The following is an 18,653-nucleotide window of genomic DNA, read 5'->3' as shown; positions in this document are numbered from 1 at the left end:
ATTGTTGGTGTTACTACTTTGAAAAATGTATCTGTTGGATCAATTAAGGAGAAGAAAAATAAAAGTTATTTTATCTTCACTTATTCCTCTTTCGATGCCCTTCTTTTATGTATATCTGAGGTTCTGACCTATATTATTTTCATTGTCTCTAAAAAACTTTTGGAATCAAAACTCCACTTTATTTGTTTAGGTTCTGAATTATATTCCCACAATTAAGTTAATTAGGCACAGTGATTTGTATTTTTTAGAAAACAGTCATCTTTAGGTTACAAATAGCAATGAGTATCATTTGCAAATACAAAGATGATTCCAAATCTCAGCTAACCTCTCTTCAAAACTGTAATCTCTCATGTAGTCTTTGGTGAAAATAAAAACTAAAAACAATTGTTTAAACCTATCGCCGTGCGGGATTCTGGTGTAATCCCTGAAAGAGCAGTAAAGCCATGACTATTGGAAAGCTCAGAATATTAGCAGGCCTTGACTTCAAAGTATTTAACAGAGGGCCACACATTTTGTTTTCCTAAGAGGAGTTAGAAATTATAGATGTCATTTAGTAATGCATTGAAATGGGGTGAGTATGACACAGAAACTTCAGGGCACCTCTTCCTGATCTATTATTTTGTATAAGCTTCTCCTACCATAGCATGGTCCTGCTCTCCAGCTGTACAGACAGCCACTGAGCCATACTGGCCTTCTTTCTTCTGTAATCTGTTGGCAGGGCAGTGACCAACCTGCAGCCAGTGGCTCCACATAGTTATCCCCAGGACAGCCATCCACCCCAGTTGTTCAACTTCTCTAAAAGGGGCAATCCAAACTTGGGTTTTCCAACCACGTATTTTTATGCAAACCAGCCAGAATCCATGGCTTCCAAATTAGACAAAATCTGACCTGTGAAACCTTCCTTAAATTCCAAAGCATAAATAACATTTATTGTCAATCCTGCCTCTTCTAGAACTTCTGGCGTAGCATCTGTTGTCTAAATAAAAGTTGATCTTTTGGATCCTGAGACCACTTACACAGAATCCCTCAAAAATGCTCTCCATTTGTAACCCATGGCCAGACCATCTTCCTCTGCCATAATCAACAATGCTGATTCACCATAGGCCGGGAAAAAAGAATCTGCAGCTGTTACTGTGCCACAGGGATGAATGCAGGTTTTTGTTTGGCAATCTGCTCTAGGGAGAAAAAACTAATGCGATTATCTTTGGCAACTATATCTTTTCTGGGTACTCGGAAGGATACGACATGGGAAAGGAGTCCTTCATCCTGTGTCCTTATGGTCAGGCTGTGGGAACAAAGTACATACTCATCCTATTTCAGTCAGAAAGAGCAAAGACAGGGGTCCATGGCTCACTGGTGGAGAAAGCCACCAGAGGGAGCTCTTAGGCTTTGGTTAGCAAGTTTCTCCAGAGGGCAGGCCTTGTTAAGAACAGACTGCCTTAAGTATTTAGAGTAAGTCCTTCACCTCCCCACCTCTGCCAGAAAACCAAGGGGATTTTTCTCTGGTATTTACTGTGAGAACCTGGTAGAGTTCCTTGAAGTAAATCTTAACAGAGTTGTGGAGGCTTTTCTAATGACTGGTTAAAAGCTGCCCTGGAGCTTTTAACTCAGAATTGTCCACACTGAGTCTCCATGAGTTCTTCAATTATGCTTCAGGCTTCCTATCCCTCCCTTCCCACTCAGATTCTCATAGTGGTTTCATCTTGGCATCTCTGGTCAGGTTATCTGGGACTCCTTGTGTTCTGTCTGTCTCTCCAGTTTTGGGGGGAGCAGTTTATCCTGTGTCCTCCCATCTTTCAGGGATCTAAGAAACGTTGTTGATTTTTCAGTCTGCTTAACTTTTTACTTGTTAAGACAGCATGGCAACTTTTAAGATCCCTATTTGCAGTACTAGAAACTGGCCCTAAATATGTAATTTTAACATATAATCTCTTGGCTGTGATTTAATGCCTATACCATGTAACAAGATGTACATCCCTCCCTTGCTGGAGACATTGTGGCCCCGCACCAATATCTCCTAAACCAGGAGTCTAAAGTCATTCTGGGCACTCAATCCTCCTATTTCCTGTCTCACAAGAGAACAGAAAGCACTAGAAGAAATGGGTTTTTAGGGATTTTCTTTTTTGCATCCAGTTGTGAAACAATGACCTAAACTGTTTTCTCCATTTTTATTTTTAGTTTATTTATTTATTTTTGGGAGGGGATGGGTGCAGAGAGAGTGAGAGAGAGGATCCCAAATAGGCTCCAACTTGTCAGTACGGAGACCTACGTGGGGCTTGATCTCATTAACCGTGAAATCATGACCTGATCCGAAATCAAGAGTTGACTGAGCCACACAGGCACCTCCATTGTCTACCCAGAAACTGAGTGTATAAATATCTCTTGTTCCCAGAAGCTCACTGGCAAATAGCTTAATATTGTATGTGTGTGTGTGTATGTGTGCCTGTGTGGGGTGTGGAGTGGAGAGGGTCACAGAGCAGGAAGGTTAAGTTATTCTTGTATTAATAATCCTTAATTTTTTTTCTTAATGTTTATTTTTGAGAGAGAGAAAGACAGAGGGCAAACTGGGGAGGGGAAGAGAGAGAGAGAGAGAGAGGGAGACATAGAATCCAAAACAGGCTCCAGGCTCTGACCTGTCAATATAGAGCTTGATGCGGGGCTTGAATTCATGGACTGCGAGATCATGACCTGAGCCAAAGTCAGATGCTTAAGCAACTGAGCCACCCAGGTGCCCCTTGTGTTATCAATCCTTATCCTTGGTTTCCAGCTCTCAACCCTTTGCTACTCCTAAAATTACAAATCAGATTAATAATTACTTTTATGACTTCTTTATCTCTCCTATCTGCTTAGAAATAGACTTTTAAAATGCTGAAAGGTTGAACTGCTTCATATCGGGGGCTAGACAAAGGAGAAAAGAGAAATTCTGAGCCTTTTTGTGAAGTCAGACCTAATGTTTCTGTGATTTTACAAAGGTTAAAACCTACAGTCTCTAAGTAACGATGCCGCAGAACATTGTCACCAGACCTCTATCCTGGTCCACTATTCAGTTGTCCCAAAATGTACTAAAACTGGTTAGTATCAGGTACCAATTACTGAAGAAATTTTTTTCGTTAAAGAATGGGTAAATAGTTTAGTCTGTCTACTTACAAAAATGTCAGAATGATGGTGAATAGATATAATGTCACTATCTATTATTTAGAACAATCATTCATTTAATTTTGGTGCTGTAGAATATATTTTTTGTTTGTTTTGTGAAGATTTCATTTTCAACCCAATTTTATTTGCATATTTTGTCTCTTCTCCTAGAGAAATAAAATGTTAGTGTTTCTGCATTATTGATTTGTAAAAAATAGTGCTAGCCAGTAGTTCTGCACACTCACCAATGTCCTATGCCCATAATTTTCCTGGACTTCAGGGACCATTTTATGCATTTACCATGCTGTGCTGTTATTCAGCAAAATGCTGTGAAAACATTTGCATAGCATACAGAGACCTAAAGAACCCTGTGTGGTGTTTTTCACTCTGATTGATTTTGGGTGTATAACTGTTCTCCGATGGATAAAAAGCAAGAAAGTAATTTTGTTTAACCAAAGAGCTCTCAATGAAAGTGATCACCTTATTTCCTTATAGGAAAAGAAAGGAGGTCCAGGGGATTTTTTCAGTGATATCTATTCACTTATTCCCCTACCAAATAAGCTTGTAAAACTCAAGGAATTGATTCTTCCTACTCCCAGTACACACATTTTATTTAAACACACATCAATAGGCCACTCACTCAGAAAAAACAAAACAAAACAAAACAATATGAATGTAAATATACAAATATGTATATATGTGATCTTTGTCTATATGCATATGCTCATATTTTACAAAACAGAAATCATGCTGCATATTTAAGTTCAAACATTATAATTTCACTGATCTACATATTATGAACATTTTCATATTTTTCATTAAAATACCTGCTACAATACAGTTTTACCCTGGAGTTGTATTAAAATTTAGTAAGCTAATCTATTGCTGAACATATATGTTATTTCTAAATTCTCATAATCACAGCAATGTTTCAGTGAATGTTCTTTCATATAAGTGTATTACCCTTCTTAAGAATAAAGTTATAGAATAGAGATTTCTGCGAATGAGTCATTTTATATTTTTCGGCACAGTCACCAGTCTTGGTATTAATATTATATTTGATAATTATCTTTTCAGGGAGGAAATATAATATCAATGTTTTCATTTGAATTATTTTTACTAGATGCAAAGTTCAGTATGGTTAAGTGTTATATATGTTTATTAATTTAAATTTTGTATACTCATTATCTTTCTCCAGTTTCAACTGGAACATACATTGTTTTATAGAACTTTAAAATGCTTTTTGTAATCTGCCAGCTATGGAGCAAATAGTCTGCTTCATATTCCTTTTGCTTTTTACGCTTCTGTTAAATTTTACTTCACACTGAAAACTTCACATGTTGATTTCTATCAACTATTTTTTGATAGTAGATTTTTATTTATATCCAATTTTGAAAGCCCCTTTCTGTCCCAAGACCAGATACATGCATATTATAACTTATATTTTCTGTTGTTTGATTTAACATTTCTTTTATTTTTAATTTTTGCTCCTTTAAAATGTTTGAAATGTACACTGGTATATGATGTAAGGTGGAACTTTTTTTGAAAGCTTTTTTTTTTTTCTACGCTTTTCTATCTAATAATTTAAAGGCCCCCTTGATTAATTTCTATTTGTGAATATATGTTTACTTTTTCTATCAAATTAATGTTTTCAGGTTGTACAATTTCATTGGATTTTTAATGGACTATCATTAAATATTTACATTAACTTAACAATTATCTTTAAGTGTCTGTTTTTTAATTGTCAAACTTTTTATATCTCAATAAAATTTATATGAGTATAAGAATTTTCCAGCTATTTTGTTTTTCAAATTTATCTGTATTTTTACATCCAGAATAGAATCTGTAATTTCCATGTATTTTCATACACTATATTATTCTCCACTTATTTTGATACGGAATCTTATTTTTCATTTGTAATTGTTGCCATTGAATATATATATTTTTAACTTATTATCCATCTATATTCTCCTGCAATAAACTAGACTTGATTACATTTAAATATATATATATATATGATATGGATTTAATATTTTTTGAGTGTTCCACATCAATATTGATAAATTTGCTTAGGCTGTAGATTTCATATTATGATAATATTTTACAGGTTTGGTAGCAATTGTGACCATACTAAAAGAAGCTTTCTATTTTTTCTAAGTTGTGCTTATGAAAATATTCCTAATTCCAATTTTAAAATGTAGTCAAATGTTTCTTCAAATGTTGGCATAGTATGTTTTAAAAAATGGCTGATAATCATCACCTTTAGTTACAGTGATATTTCTGAAAACTTCCTCTCATTTTATTTTTTCTTCTTCTATTTATTTTTGGGTTTCTCCTTGAGACATTATAAATTGTTGACTTATATTTTATATAAAGCGATATACTCTTTTCAGCATTTCTTAGTATAGAATTACACAGAAAACTTGTAATTGAAAATACTGATGGTCCTGCACAGTGCCTGTCAGGCCCGTTTGGGGTCCAGAAGCAATATATCCACACCTACTAATGCTTCAGCCCATATAGCAGGTGAGGAGGAAGACAGCCTGCTCAGACTAGAGCCAGGAGCAGGAAAGTGTTGTTTTGTTTATAATGCTACCTAGAGATTTGTAGATTTTAACGGGCCACTTCCAACAAGCAGAACTTGATTTTTTAAAATGAGTTCCATAGCTCATCTCTTCTCTCTTTTTTTAAAAAATTAATTTTATTCTCATTTTTATTACTTCCCTTTGTTCTGTCATTAGAGTAATTAATTAGTTTTCTAAATTAGTGAATCTAATACTCAGTTTTTTAAATGTTTTGTACAGTAGTAGAATATTGATTTTAATGTTTATCTGCTTGCATGGGATGTTATATGCAATATGTTTTGAAATATAGTGTTCATATTAATATTTTCAAAATAGCCCTTTTCTTTGACCTGAATGTTGCAAGAAGATGTTTTTGTGCTTTTGTTAATTTAAATGCTCAAAAAAATTCTTTCTAAATTAATCTATAAATTCTTAATTGATCATAAATTTATTTTTTCTTTTTAAGTGTTTATTTTTGAAAGAGAGAGAGACAGAGCATGAGTGGGGGAGGGACTGAGATAGAGGGAGACACAGAATCTGAAACAGGGCCCAGGCTCTGAGCTGTCAGATGTGGGGCTCGAGCTGGTGAACCACGAGATCATGACCTTGGTGGAAGTCGGACACTTAATTGACTGAGCCACCCAGATGCCCCAAATGTGATAATAATTTTAATTAGGAACTGTTTTTATTTTAATATAAATAAGCCTCCTTTACAATGATTAGTCTTCCAAGGGCAAATTCTTCAAAGATGCTGTGTTCAGATTCTCTAAAAAGCAGACAGAAACCCAGGTTTGGATCTGGAAGATTTAATGGAGGGAAAGATCTTTATTTATTTATTTTTTAATATTTTATTTTTAAGTAATCTGTGCACCCAACTAGGAGCTCAAACTTACAGGCCCAAGATCAAGAGTTGTATGCTGTACCAACTGAGCCAGCCAGGCACTGAGGAGAGAAATGCCTTAATTTTTTTTAATGTTTATTTTTATTTTTGACAGAGAGAGAGAGAGAGAGAGAGAGAGAGAGAGAGAGACAGAGCATGAGCGGGGGAAGGGCAGAGAGAGAGGGAGACACAGAATCAGAAGCAGGCTCCAGGCTCTGAGCTGTCAGCACGGAGCCTGACGCTGGGCTCGAACCCACAGACCATGAGATCATAACCTGAACTGAAGTCGGATGCTCAACCGACTGAGCCACCCAGGTGCCCCAGAAATGCCTTTAAATATTAGAGAGGAAAAAGCTAGTGATGCTGGAGAGAGCCATTAGTCTGTGAGGCAGGTCTGACATAGTAAAGGAAAGTGAGGTAAGAAATAGCAAAAAAGAAGAAACTCAGATTGTAACATAGTTGTATGAACACTTGGGGCAAAAAAAGAGTCCTCAAGCCACAGTCACCCACTGGAAGAATTCTACATCTTGCAGGAAGGGCCTGAATTTGTCCCATTACCATGCTCAGTCATCATTCCCTGGAAGTAGGCTAAGGGAAGTGTGGCCTCAGTAAGCTTATGATTACAACTCTCAAAAGGTGGCTGCTGGGAGCTTTTCATGGCCATCATATTCCATCATGCCTTTTGTTGCACAGATCTACTTTTTGTATGTAGATTTATGCAGCAGTCCCTTGGTTTCCATGACCTCTCTTTCTGAAAGACGCTTAGAAGAGGGAGGCTAACCAAACAGACTAGACTATAGCTTTTTTTGCCACATTTAATTTCTGGGTTGCAACTGGAATTTATTCTTTCCCTCCTACACTACTTACCCGAAATTCTTCTCATCCTCTGTCATGAACTTGTTGTATTTTGGTAACTTGCTCGGTGCTGTGACCTAAAAATTCATTTCTGATGTGTCTGAGCCCTTGGTAATCAAGGCTTTTTTTTTTTTTTTTTTCAAACGAAGGTTGTTGTCTCTGTCCATTTACAGTTACAGTGGGCAATGAGTACACGAAATACTAGAGTGGATCACCTGGGTGTCATATACGTTCCTTTCTGCTGTCATTGTGTTAAGGCTGCCATGATAGTGATTTCTCTTCTCATCTATTGGCCCATGGCACAAGAGGTCCAAAGAGATCTTTGGAATATTCCACTGTAAAAGTGTACCTCTTTTAGAGGCCAAGACCTCCAATCTTTCAAGGCCCACAGTTGTGGGGACAGGAAGCACAAAATCCCTCAATAAATAATTAGGAATGATGGTAAGTAGGGCCTTCTCTGCCTCTACCACTTGTTTTCTCAAACCATACATCATTTTTTTCATCATTTTTTTTTAAAGATAAAGCACCATATAAATGTCTTTAACGTTATATTGTATTCTAAAGGATGGCAACCTATTCTTGAGAATTCTTCTTTTAAGATGAACTTCCCTTGTGCCTTCAGAAGGCTCTTCTTGGGGTGCCTGGGTGCCTCAGTGGGTTAAGCATCTGACTCTTGATTTCGGCTCAGGTCATGATCCCTGGGTTGTGCAATCAAGACCCACCGTCAGGCCCTGCATGCTCAGGAGCCTGCTTGGGATTCTCTCTCTCTCTCTGTCTGCCTTTCCCCCACTCATGCATGCATGCTCTCTAACTCTCTCAAAATATTGAAAAAAAAAGCTCTTCCTATATTAAGCTGACTGCTTCTGGATGGCACAATATATACTATGTAAATTTCACATATGAATGTCTCTGGAAGTCTGTGTCTCTATCAGTTCCTCAGTCTTTTGATCTGCTTTGTGTGGTTTCACTAGTGGAGTTAAGAGGCCTCATACATAGCTTATAACTGTTAATGTACCTTAATAGGCATCAATACAATGTTAAGAGTAACCAGTGAATTACATTGTCCTTGTAGTCTCAGTACCCGCTGTGTCTTTCAAAATGCCTGAAATATCACACCTGAGGGTCATTTACCTATTTTAAGATGTTTTCTCAGGTCACCCTGGGACATGCAGTTAATTTTTTGACAATTTAGCAACCACCTTTTACTAGGGACACTCAGTGGCTTTATACTTTGAGAATGGCGTCTTCTTGTCTGCCCGGTTACATTAAGTGAGCCAGTCCAAAATCCCTATCCTGTTGTCTGTTTCCTTAGATCATGCTTGGATTTTCTGAGAAGCAGGAAATTGAAATTACATCTGCAAGATATGTATGTATGTGTGTGTGTGTGTATATATATGTATATATATATATATATATATATATGTATATATATATATATATATATATATATATGGAAACAACTATGAAGGGCAATTATCAGGAAACTAAGGGAGATAGAGATAGCTTTCATGTACCATTTAGGTTTCCTATCAGTGAAGGAGAGAGGGAGGGAAGGGTACTGCCTAGGAAGAGAGGCCGACAGCAACACAGTTCCAAAGAAGTTTCCCTCCCCAGGCTGAAGGGGAGTCCTTGAATCAAAATCTGCAGTTGGAGGAGTCTCATGTCACACAGGAATAAAACTGCCTGCATTAGGGCCACAGGTGTGCTTATTCATGGCGGGGAGAAGCCTTTGGAAAGGGTGACCATGCTGTAAAGTAGCGACAGAAAGGCAGTAGTTGAGAAGGTCAATCAATTCTGCTCTCTGTGCCAGTAGATATGAAAGGCATATTTTCATGGCTTCCATAGATACTGCCTAACATTCAATGAAAATTTATTTAAATTAAAGTGTTCCCCATTCTTTCAGAGCCTAATTCTCTCCAGTTAAAGATATTTTGGGGATGCCCTGCTAGCTTTTCTCTACATATTTTCTGCTTTCTTTTTGTTTGTTTGTTTCAAGTTTTTATTTAAATTTGAGTTAGTTAACATATAGTATAATAGTGGTTTTTGGAGTAGCATGTTCTCCTTTTCTGCTTTCTGTTGAAACAAGTTTGAGATTCTTCTTTATGATTTTTTTAAAATCTTGACTTAACAGGGCAAACTCCCTAGGAGCCTGGGGTAGGAAGTTCTGACCTCTTCTGTTTTTACATTTATATGAATATAGAGTTCTTTTCTTTTTTCTTTTCTTTTCTTTTCCTTTCTTTTTCTTTTCTTTATCATTTAGTTATGGCTTTGAAAAGAAAGTTAAAGGGCATGCTCATATTTTTATCTTCCTCAGAAGTTGCCCTCTTTCCTGTTGAATCAACCAGCTTATTCAATTTATGTGTCTAACTGGATGATGGATCTTGTTCTTGTCCACATCCTTCTAATGGCAAATGAATGAGGTCTTTGAACTGAGAAATTGATTTATTTTGGGTAAAGTATCTGCTTTGTGATAGGTAAAATGGTTGAATAGATAAATGAACAAATGCAGTCTGAATGAATATTGTTTTGCAAAAAGATAGCATAAGAGTGTGGATTCGACTAAATCCAGTAAAGACATCCTTCCATGTTTTTCCCAAATAAGTGTTTCTGAAAGATTACTTGTGCATATATGGATTAATTAATTAAATTTGGAGTTATCTTTTTTAGAAAGTTATAATCAAATTAAATTCTTGGAATATTAATTCATCTTTTAAAAAGCATATTGTACATCCCTGCATTAAAAAGATCCCATTAAAGGACATAGAGAAGTCATTTTATCCTGAAGCCATTGGAACTGAAATAATAACAAAAAGTATGAATTTTTTAAAAAAGTTCATGCATATTTTTGTAATGATATTTAGCTTAAAGCATGCTAACATATAGTCACTGGCAAATATTGTTATTTTTATTTTTTATTTATTTATTTATTTTTAACGTTTATTTATTTTTGAGACAGAGAGAGACAGAGCATGAACGGGGGAGGGGCAGAGAGAGAGGAAGACACAGAATCTGAAACAGGCTCCAGGCTCTGAGCTGTCAGCACAGAGCCCAATGCGGGGCTCAAACCCACGGACCATGAAATCATGACCTGAGCCGAAGTCAGACGCTTAACCGACCGAGCCACCCAGGAGCCCCACTGGCAAATATTTTTAAGTAAAACCAAGGAATTTTTATTAAAAATGGATCTATAGATTGGTGTTTTCCCCATATTTATAATCCAATGTGGTGTCAATGATTGTTATTTTCTTTAATTAAGTGAAGTGAGAAATTAGAGAAGACAAAACCAAAAATTAAAAAAAATAATCAAATCATCATAAAATTTAAATACATACTTTAAAAAAAATTTTTATCATTTCCTCCAGTATTTTAGAGTTGTTTTAACCATAGCTAATTTAACAGCAGTTTTATTTGTTATTTTATTTTTTTTTAAATTTTTTTCACATTTATTCGTTTTTGAGAGACAGAGAGAGACAGAGCATGAGCAGGGAAGGGGCAGAAAGAGAGGGAGACACAGAATCTGAAGCAGGCTCAAGGCTCTGAGCTGTCAGCACAGAGTCCGACGCGGGGCCCAAACTAACGAACTGCGAGATCATGACCTGAGCCGAAGTCGGACGCTCAACCGACTGAGCCCCCCGGCGCCACTAGCAGTTTTAGGTTAACTTCCTTTCACTGAGTCTTTTCAAACCACTAGACATTGTTTTCATGTAAATAAACACCCACGCACATACACATGCACACACGCGCACACACAGTTTCTTTGGCCCATAGATATCAGCAAATGATGTAACACTTAATTAAATCACCTAATACCTTTCACAGTTTAAACTGGAATGAGTCAGTTGAGAATAACCTCAATGGACTCTTGGTAGGCACTCAACTGATGGTTACTACAAGTGCCAAGGTTTCTTCGTAAGTAATCCAATAGTCATTTATGTTCAAAAGACAAGCTTATTAGGAAATATATTACAGAGAAGATAAAACAAATAGTTTGGGATCGAGCAAGTAGCTTAATTAGTAGGTAATTAGGAGAACTTGCACTATGCATGCAATTTCTACATTTCCGGGATTTTATTTTTGTGGTTTATTTATAAACATTATGACAATGTGCTACATCAACATACTCCGCAAAGAAAATGTGTAATAGTATCTAGAAACACTTAAATAAGTTATTTAATTTCCATATGCTTGATAGTGAAATTATGTAACCATTAAATACAGTTTACTAGGAACTTTCAGCTATAACTATACTAAATGGTTATATAATTATTCTTAATGACAAAAGAGATGAATAAACATAGATGAAAGTAAGTGATATTCTTAGAAATTATTCACATATGTTTAGTAACTGATTTCAAAATTTAAGGTATATCATAATTAATGATAATAATTATGTGCTTAGAAGGTAAATTAAAAAGTCAACAATAGGGGCCGCCTGGGTGGCTCAGTCAGTTAAGGGTCTGACTCATGATTTCAGCTCAGGTCATGATCCCACAGTTCATGAGTCCTGGGTTGGGCTCTGTGCTGACAGCACAAAGCCTGCTTGAGATTCTCCCTCCCTCTCTCTCTCTCTCTCTCTCTCTCTCTCTCTCTCTCTGTCTCTAAATAAATAAATGAATAAATACATAAATAAATATTAGAAAATAAAAGAAAATATAACTTTGTCTTTAAAACGTCAACATAAGGGGCACCTGGATGACTCAGTCAGTTAAGCATCCGACTTCAGCTCAGGTCATGATCTCACCGTCTGTGGGTTTGGGCCCGCCTAGGGCTCTGTGCTGACAGCTCGGAGCCTGGAGCCTGTTTCAGATTCTGTGTCTCCCTCTCTCTCTGCCCCTCCCCTGCTCACGCTCTGTCTCTCTGTCTCTGAAAAATGGATAAACCTTAAAAAAAAATTTTAAATGGGGGCGCCTGGGTGGTTCAGTCGGTTAAGCGTCCGACTTCCCCTCTGGTCAAGATCTCAGCTCGGGTCATGATCTTGCCGTCTGTGAGTTCGGGCTCCCGTGGGGCTCTGTGCTGACAGCTCAGAGCCTGGAGCCTGCTTCAGATTCTGTGTCTCGCTGTCTCTCTGTCCCTCCCCTGCTCATGCTCTGTCTGACCTGTCTCAAAAATAAATAAAACATTAAAAAATAAAAAAAAAAATTAAAAACGTCAACATAAAACATTACAGTTAGAGAAACAGTTGGCCCTTGAACAGCATGGGTTTGAATTTGCACTGTCCACCTATACATGGATATTTTTCAATCAATACAATATAGTACTGTAAATGTATTTTCTCTTTGTTATGATTTTCTTAATGTTTCCTTTTCTCTAGCTTATTTTATTGTAAGAATACTGTATATAATACATGTAATAAACAAAATATGTGTTAACTGTACTGTTCAAGGATCAACTATTCTTGAATTTTGCATATGCTAGTGAAACTTTGGCTTTAAACTGATTAAGAATACTGTACCATTTTTCACTTATGTCTTCCTATGTTTAGTCTCAGCCTCTTCTGTGGTCAAATAGGTCTATTGTCAAAGCTCCAGTTCAGATATCTCAATATTAACAGCTTCTTAATAATCTGAGTAACTAGCAAATATAATATCTTACTGAATGGAAATAATTTGGGCTACTTTCTGAATAATCTGATCTCCGTAATCGAATTCTAGATATCAAGGTATTTTTTTCCCCGTGGGGATTTTCCCCTGTGGACTTCTTGCAGTGACTTGAATAAAGGAGTTTATTATTTTTTTTTAAACATGGAAAAGCAAGTTTCCTTTTCTCTTATATGAAATAAATGTTCATTAATTCCTAAAGAACCATTTCATTGACATTTGAACCTTAAATTGTTTCTAAGTGTCATTTGTATTCATTAAATGTATCCATATAAGTACTTCAGTTTCCACAAGTCCCCATGATTATAATTCTGCTTAGTACTCTCATGTGAAACAACATACATATATAAATAATTAAAACTTTAAGTTCAAGCTTTTTATGGGTTTATATATTCATGAAAATAATTTTTCAAATTCACCAATGCTTCAGTGTTTATGAACAATATGACCCAAAAATGAACAGGAAAATAGTAAATTCACTTCATGATCCAATTTCATCACAACTTTGTTGCCTTTATAGCCACTATTTTAGCCCTAAAATGAGGATGCTCAACATACTGGGCATAAGCAAATCTATTAAAATTATTCATGTAATATCACGGTGCCCTTTTCTGGACCTGGGCTACCGATTCTGCCAAGAGTTTTAGAAAGCTGCTTCAACTTTATTACTATGCCATTGTAGATGCTTAACCTGTGCCCCTCACTTTCTTCTTGTACCAACTTCCTTGTGGACTAAGAAGCCATTAACAGTGGAGGTAGAAAGCTGTGTTCATCTTATGAAATTATTTCTGAACTAGCTTCACAAAAACTCTAAAAGCACTCTTCCTTTTTTAAGGAATATTAGTTTCTTTCTTTCCTTCTTCCCTTTCTCCCTCCCTTCTTTCTTTCGTTCCCTCCTCTTTTTTCCTTTGCTTTTCTTTCATTTTTCATTTCTTTTCTTTGTTTTCTTCTTTCCTTCCTTTCTTTTCCTTCCTTTTCTTCCTTTCTTCCTTTCCTTTCCTTTCCTTTCCTTTCCTTTCCTTTCCTTCCTCTTTCTTTTCTTTTCTTTTCTTTTCTTTTCTTTTCTTTTCTTCTTTTCTTCCCTTTTCTTCCCTTCCCTTCTCTTTTCTTTTCTTTTCTTTTCTTTCTCCTGATAACATCTTACTGAAAACTTTTCTGAAAGGTACAAAAATGTAATACCAGCAACTCATATATAGGAGGCAGTAAAATTTGACATTTAAAAACTATGGTTCTGAATATGGTATTTTATGACTTTGAAGTACTACATGTTACCAAATTCAGGATGCTTTTACATGGAAAGTCAAGAAAACCCATAGAAAAAGTATTCATAATTGTCCCCTCTAGAAAAGACATTCATAATCTACTTTTTTAGCAGAATATTTTCTGGACAAAAAAATTATATTTTTTACAATGCAATAGGTTAGTCATTCACTCAGATATGAAAAGCAGATTATGCAGGCTTTCCCAAGTTGAAGTACAAACACTCTGTTAAGAAAATAAATGGCCACATAGTACACTAAATATGGGATAAAACTCTTCACATATAGCTGACCCAAAGGGTAAATGATCAACCAATGCCCAAAATACATGTTTTTCCATACATACACACACACACACACACACACACACACATATATATATAATTATTTTTTAAATTTTTATTTTTATTTATTTTTTTTTTTTGAGAGAGAGAGAGTGTGAGCAGAACATGGGCAGAGAAACAGGGAGAGAGCGAATCCCAAGCAGGATCTGTGCAGTCAGTGAGGAACCCGACTCAGGGCTCATTCCTACAAACCATGAGACATGACCTGGGCCAAAACCAAGTTTTAGACACTAAACGGACTGAGCCATCCAGGAACCCCCCAAATATATGTTTTCATATTGTTCTCCCTGAGTACACCCTAATAGTCAACCATCGTGAACTTACTGTCTATAACATGCTTTAGAGACTACCATTTTACCTTTTCCTGTTCATTACTCCTTCCAATCTGAGTAAACTGTAGGGGGCAAAGACACTAAAGGTTTACCTGGAACTGTTGTCCACCCTCCTTCACTGTAGAACCTAAACTTGGAACCATCCTTTACTCCCACAGTCCTTTTCCCCAAGGCTAAACAAAGGTGACTTTACTGATAGAAAATGTGCTCTCCACTAGGCCCTAATACTGGCTCTGAGCTTTTGGTATTGACTAAGGGGTTGTGGATGGAACTTGGACTTAAGGACAACCTTATTCCTTTTAGTGAGGGAAGGGGGAAGAGAATGGACTTATACTTTTGACCCTGCAAATGCAGATGTAATAGGTGGGCCTAATCTCCCTTACTAGTTTTGTAAACCTCTTGAAGGACAGAAAACAAAAACAAAGAAAAGAAAAGAAAAGAAAAGAAACCAAGACTTATGATTTTTTTAATTTTTAAAAGTAAGCTTCCTACAACTTGAACTAGAAAACTTATTATTCCTGGGCGAGATCTGTCCTGTAGACTTTTTGTGTTAGGTTGATGTACTTTTTCAATTTTATTTGGAATAAATATTTACTATTTGGGAAATTGTACACAATAATCTGGCTTCTCAGGAAAAAAGTAAATCTGAAAAACACTAGACCCAGCACATTCCCGAATGGTGTCTATAAAGAGCAGTTTTTTTTTTTTTTTTCTCATCCCAATAGACATTGTGTTGTTTGTCCAGTTTGTCATCATCCAGAGAGTCCCATGTTTTCTCTTGACAACAATTTCAGTGTTGTCAGTCACCTGTCTGGTGTCTAAGGGCATATGACTATGTCATGCACTAAACATGCATGAAATGAATGAGTAATTAAGACATATAAGATAGTGTTAGGTCAGAACTAAAATTATTAAATTTTAATAATTTAATAATTAAATTACTTAATTTAATTAAAATTCATAGGCTATTTTAAAATTCTGACCATCTTAGAATTACTGTTAAAACTCTCCTGTGAAGAGGCATTGATTTTCACAAATGAACTAGCAGTAACTCTATGTAAGAAGTTTAATCTAATTCTTAAATTTTGTGACAAAATTATCCATAGGCTCATTAGTCTTAAACAACTCCTGAATGTTAAATACTCCTATCTGAGGTTCCTAATCAGATAATCTTTGAAAGAGAAACCTTTGAAAATGTCTGCTTTGTATCTTAAATCAGATCCCTCTACTTTGAATTTCCTAGTTCTCCAAAAGAGAACTTTATGGCATGATGTCATAAATACGTTTTTCCTTTTAAAAATATCTCTTTATCCCATTGGATTACAAATTTTATTGTTAATATCTTTCTTTTCAGAGCCAAATGCTAGGTAATTTATGACAGAGTCATATGCTAGGCACTTTGTTTTGTATGGCTTTATACTTCATATTTCAGTTATTAAGGTGCCTTTGGATGTGCTATGTGATATTTCTTATTACAAATGAAATTTTAGATCACATCATTTTATTTGAAGATGTAGTTTTCTAATAGTGCTATAAAATATGCAATCGTTCTTTAAGGATAGCATTTGTATTATAGTGGTGACTACTAGATAGGAAAGGAAGTGATGCAAAGGGGAGATATTTCAAAATAAATAATAAAGTCATTTTGTTCCATGTGTGGTAAGATAAAAGCAAAGAGGATGCCTCATTTTTATAACTGAAGTTAAGCCACTTGTCTCTTATGAACTCCTTCTCTAAAGTCCATTCCCAATGCCATCAATATACTGATTTCAAATATACTACTGATTTCCAAAGGAAACATCATATTCTAGTTGAATTATATTGGAGAAGGTAGGCTAAATAGAATTAAAGGCCTATATCTGCACATAAGCTGTATTCAGATATCTTGTAAAACCCCAGCTATGCATCATCAGTGGTTGGGTCCCACAATATTAGATTTGAAAGCTATTCATTGCTTATATATGGTAATATTTCATGAAACTCTCTTCTGTATTCTAAGTAGAAAATTTGCTTAATGTGGGCAATCCTAAAAATCTCAACGTGCCTCTTCCCATTATGTATTTCCTTTGTCTGTCTAACTGTAGCATTCCCCTCCTGCCTGGACAAGCTGTGGAATAAGCCTGTGCTAATAGCACATTTTCTTGGTTGGGAGCTTCATGCTGCATTGAAGGCACAGCCTGTCAGTGGGTCTCCCCAAAGATACGAGGATGTTATTGATCTGGTTTTCCTTCATGTTATCTTTCAATTCTTGATTTGACTTGACTTCTAGTGAATCAGTTAAAAGCTCACTGCTGAGGCATGAGAATTCAGTGACAGCTTTCAGTGCTGTACCCCTTATGAAGAGATTTGGCTGCATGTAAGATACGGTTTAGTTGTCAGGCCTTAGCATGCAGCTGACATCTTAAAATGATCCATAATCTGTTACAGGATTACTCATGTGAGAGATCCTACATGGACTGTACAGCCTGTTGGGATGTCAGTGTCAATACTGTATTCTGTACATAGGTATCTGACAATAAATGGCCTTGTGATTTAGGGGACAAGGCCTAGAAAAATGACACATTCAGAGAGCAAAACAGCCATAAAAATTAGTCTAAAACAAATGACATAACCATCTGCAGACATGCCTTTTCCAGAGAGGTAGTTTACAAATATATTGTGTAGAAGACTTAATGAAATACTTAGTCACCATTGTAAATTAAATTTGGAATATAGAGGAAGATATAATCTAATTACAATTTGTGTGTTTGAATAAAGATGTGCAAATATACTATTACAAAGGTATGGTGGGATAAATGGAACTTATTTTTGTGGTTTCCTAGGTATAACTCTAGGAGATGTAAAATATTTTCAGAAATTCCAATGGCTAGCTATTTAAACTCAACACAGTACTGTTCTGAATTAGTTCAAATAACAGAAATTCGCGTTATGCAGCTTGGGAGATATTGGGATATACTACTAACAATGCAAGGTCTTTGGTGTTATCTAGGCAGTAACTAGGGCTGCTTCTAAGTCTACTAGGTAACTGAGGCTTCAGCAACATTTGTGCATGTCTCTATATATAAACAATTAAATTTAAAACTATGTTGCAAAATCCATAAGACTACATCAGCTATAGTAATCTGTCCATGAAGATTCACCCTAATGGTAAGAAAAGAGGCTCTTATGTACTTATCAGCCAACTAGTACACGTGAAGAGTCTTCTTAGTGCCCATGTACCATCTTTTCTCTATTGTCAACTGTGCTATACTTAGTTAATTTTGTGTCTCTTGCAAGACTGCTGTTTCCAATCATGTCATGATTCTTCAGGACCTATTGTATTTAAACAGTATAGATTTGGGGCACCGGGGTGGCTCAGTCAGGTAAGCACCTGCCTTTTGGTTTCAGATCATGGCATGATTTTGTGGTTCCTGAGTACGACCCCCCATGGGGCTCTGCACTGAGTGTGGAGCCTGCTTGGGATTCTCTCTCCCTCTCCCTCTGCCTCTCCCCCAATTAAGCTCTCTCTTGCTCTCTCACTCTCAAAACAAATAAACTTCAAAAATAAATAAACAAAAAAGCCGCATAGATTTGCTAATGTTACTTATGTCATTACTCATTTTGTCTCCCCAGAAGATATGCTTAAGTCCTAATCATTGATGAATGTGACCTTATTTTGAAATAGAGTCTTTATAAATATCCAAACTA

At 36.0% G+C, this 18,653-nt stretch overlaps 1 pseudogene; it reads right to left on the bottom strand.

Moving 5' to 3' along the window:
* Nucleotides 1-614: 614 nt before the first annotated feature.
* LOC132693005 (trifunctional enzyme subunit beta, mitochondrial pseudogene) lies at nucleotides 615-7,243 on the bottom strand (annotated as a pseudogene).
* Nucleotides 7,244-18,653: the final 11,410 nt, after the last annotated feature.

This window comes from Panthera onca, chromosome B1, assembly GCF_046562875.1.
Source record: "Panthera onca isolate mPanOnc1 chromosome B1, mPanOnc1 haplotype 2, whole genome shotgun sequence".
NCBI lineage: Eukaryota > Metazoa > Chordata > Mammalia > Carnivora > Felidae > Panthera > Panthera onca.
Note: the sequence above shows the minus strand (reverse complement) of the source record. Positions and strands in the feature narration are given on the sequence as shown.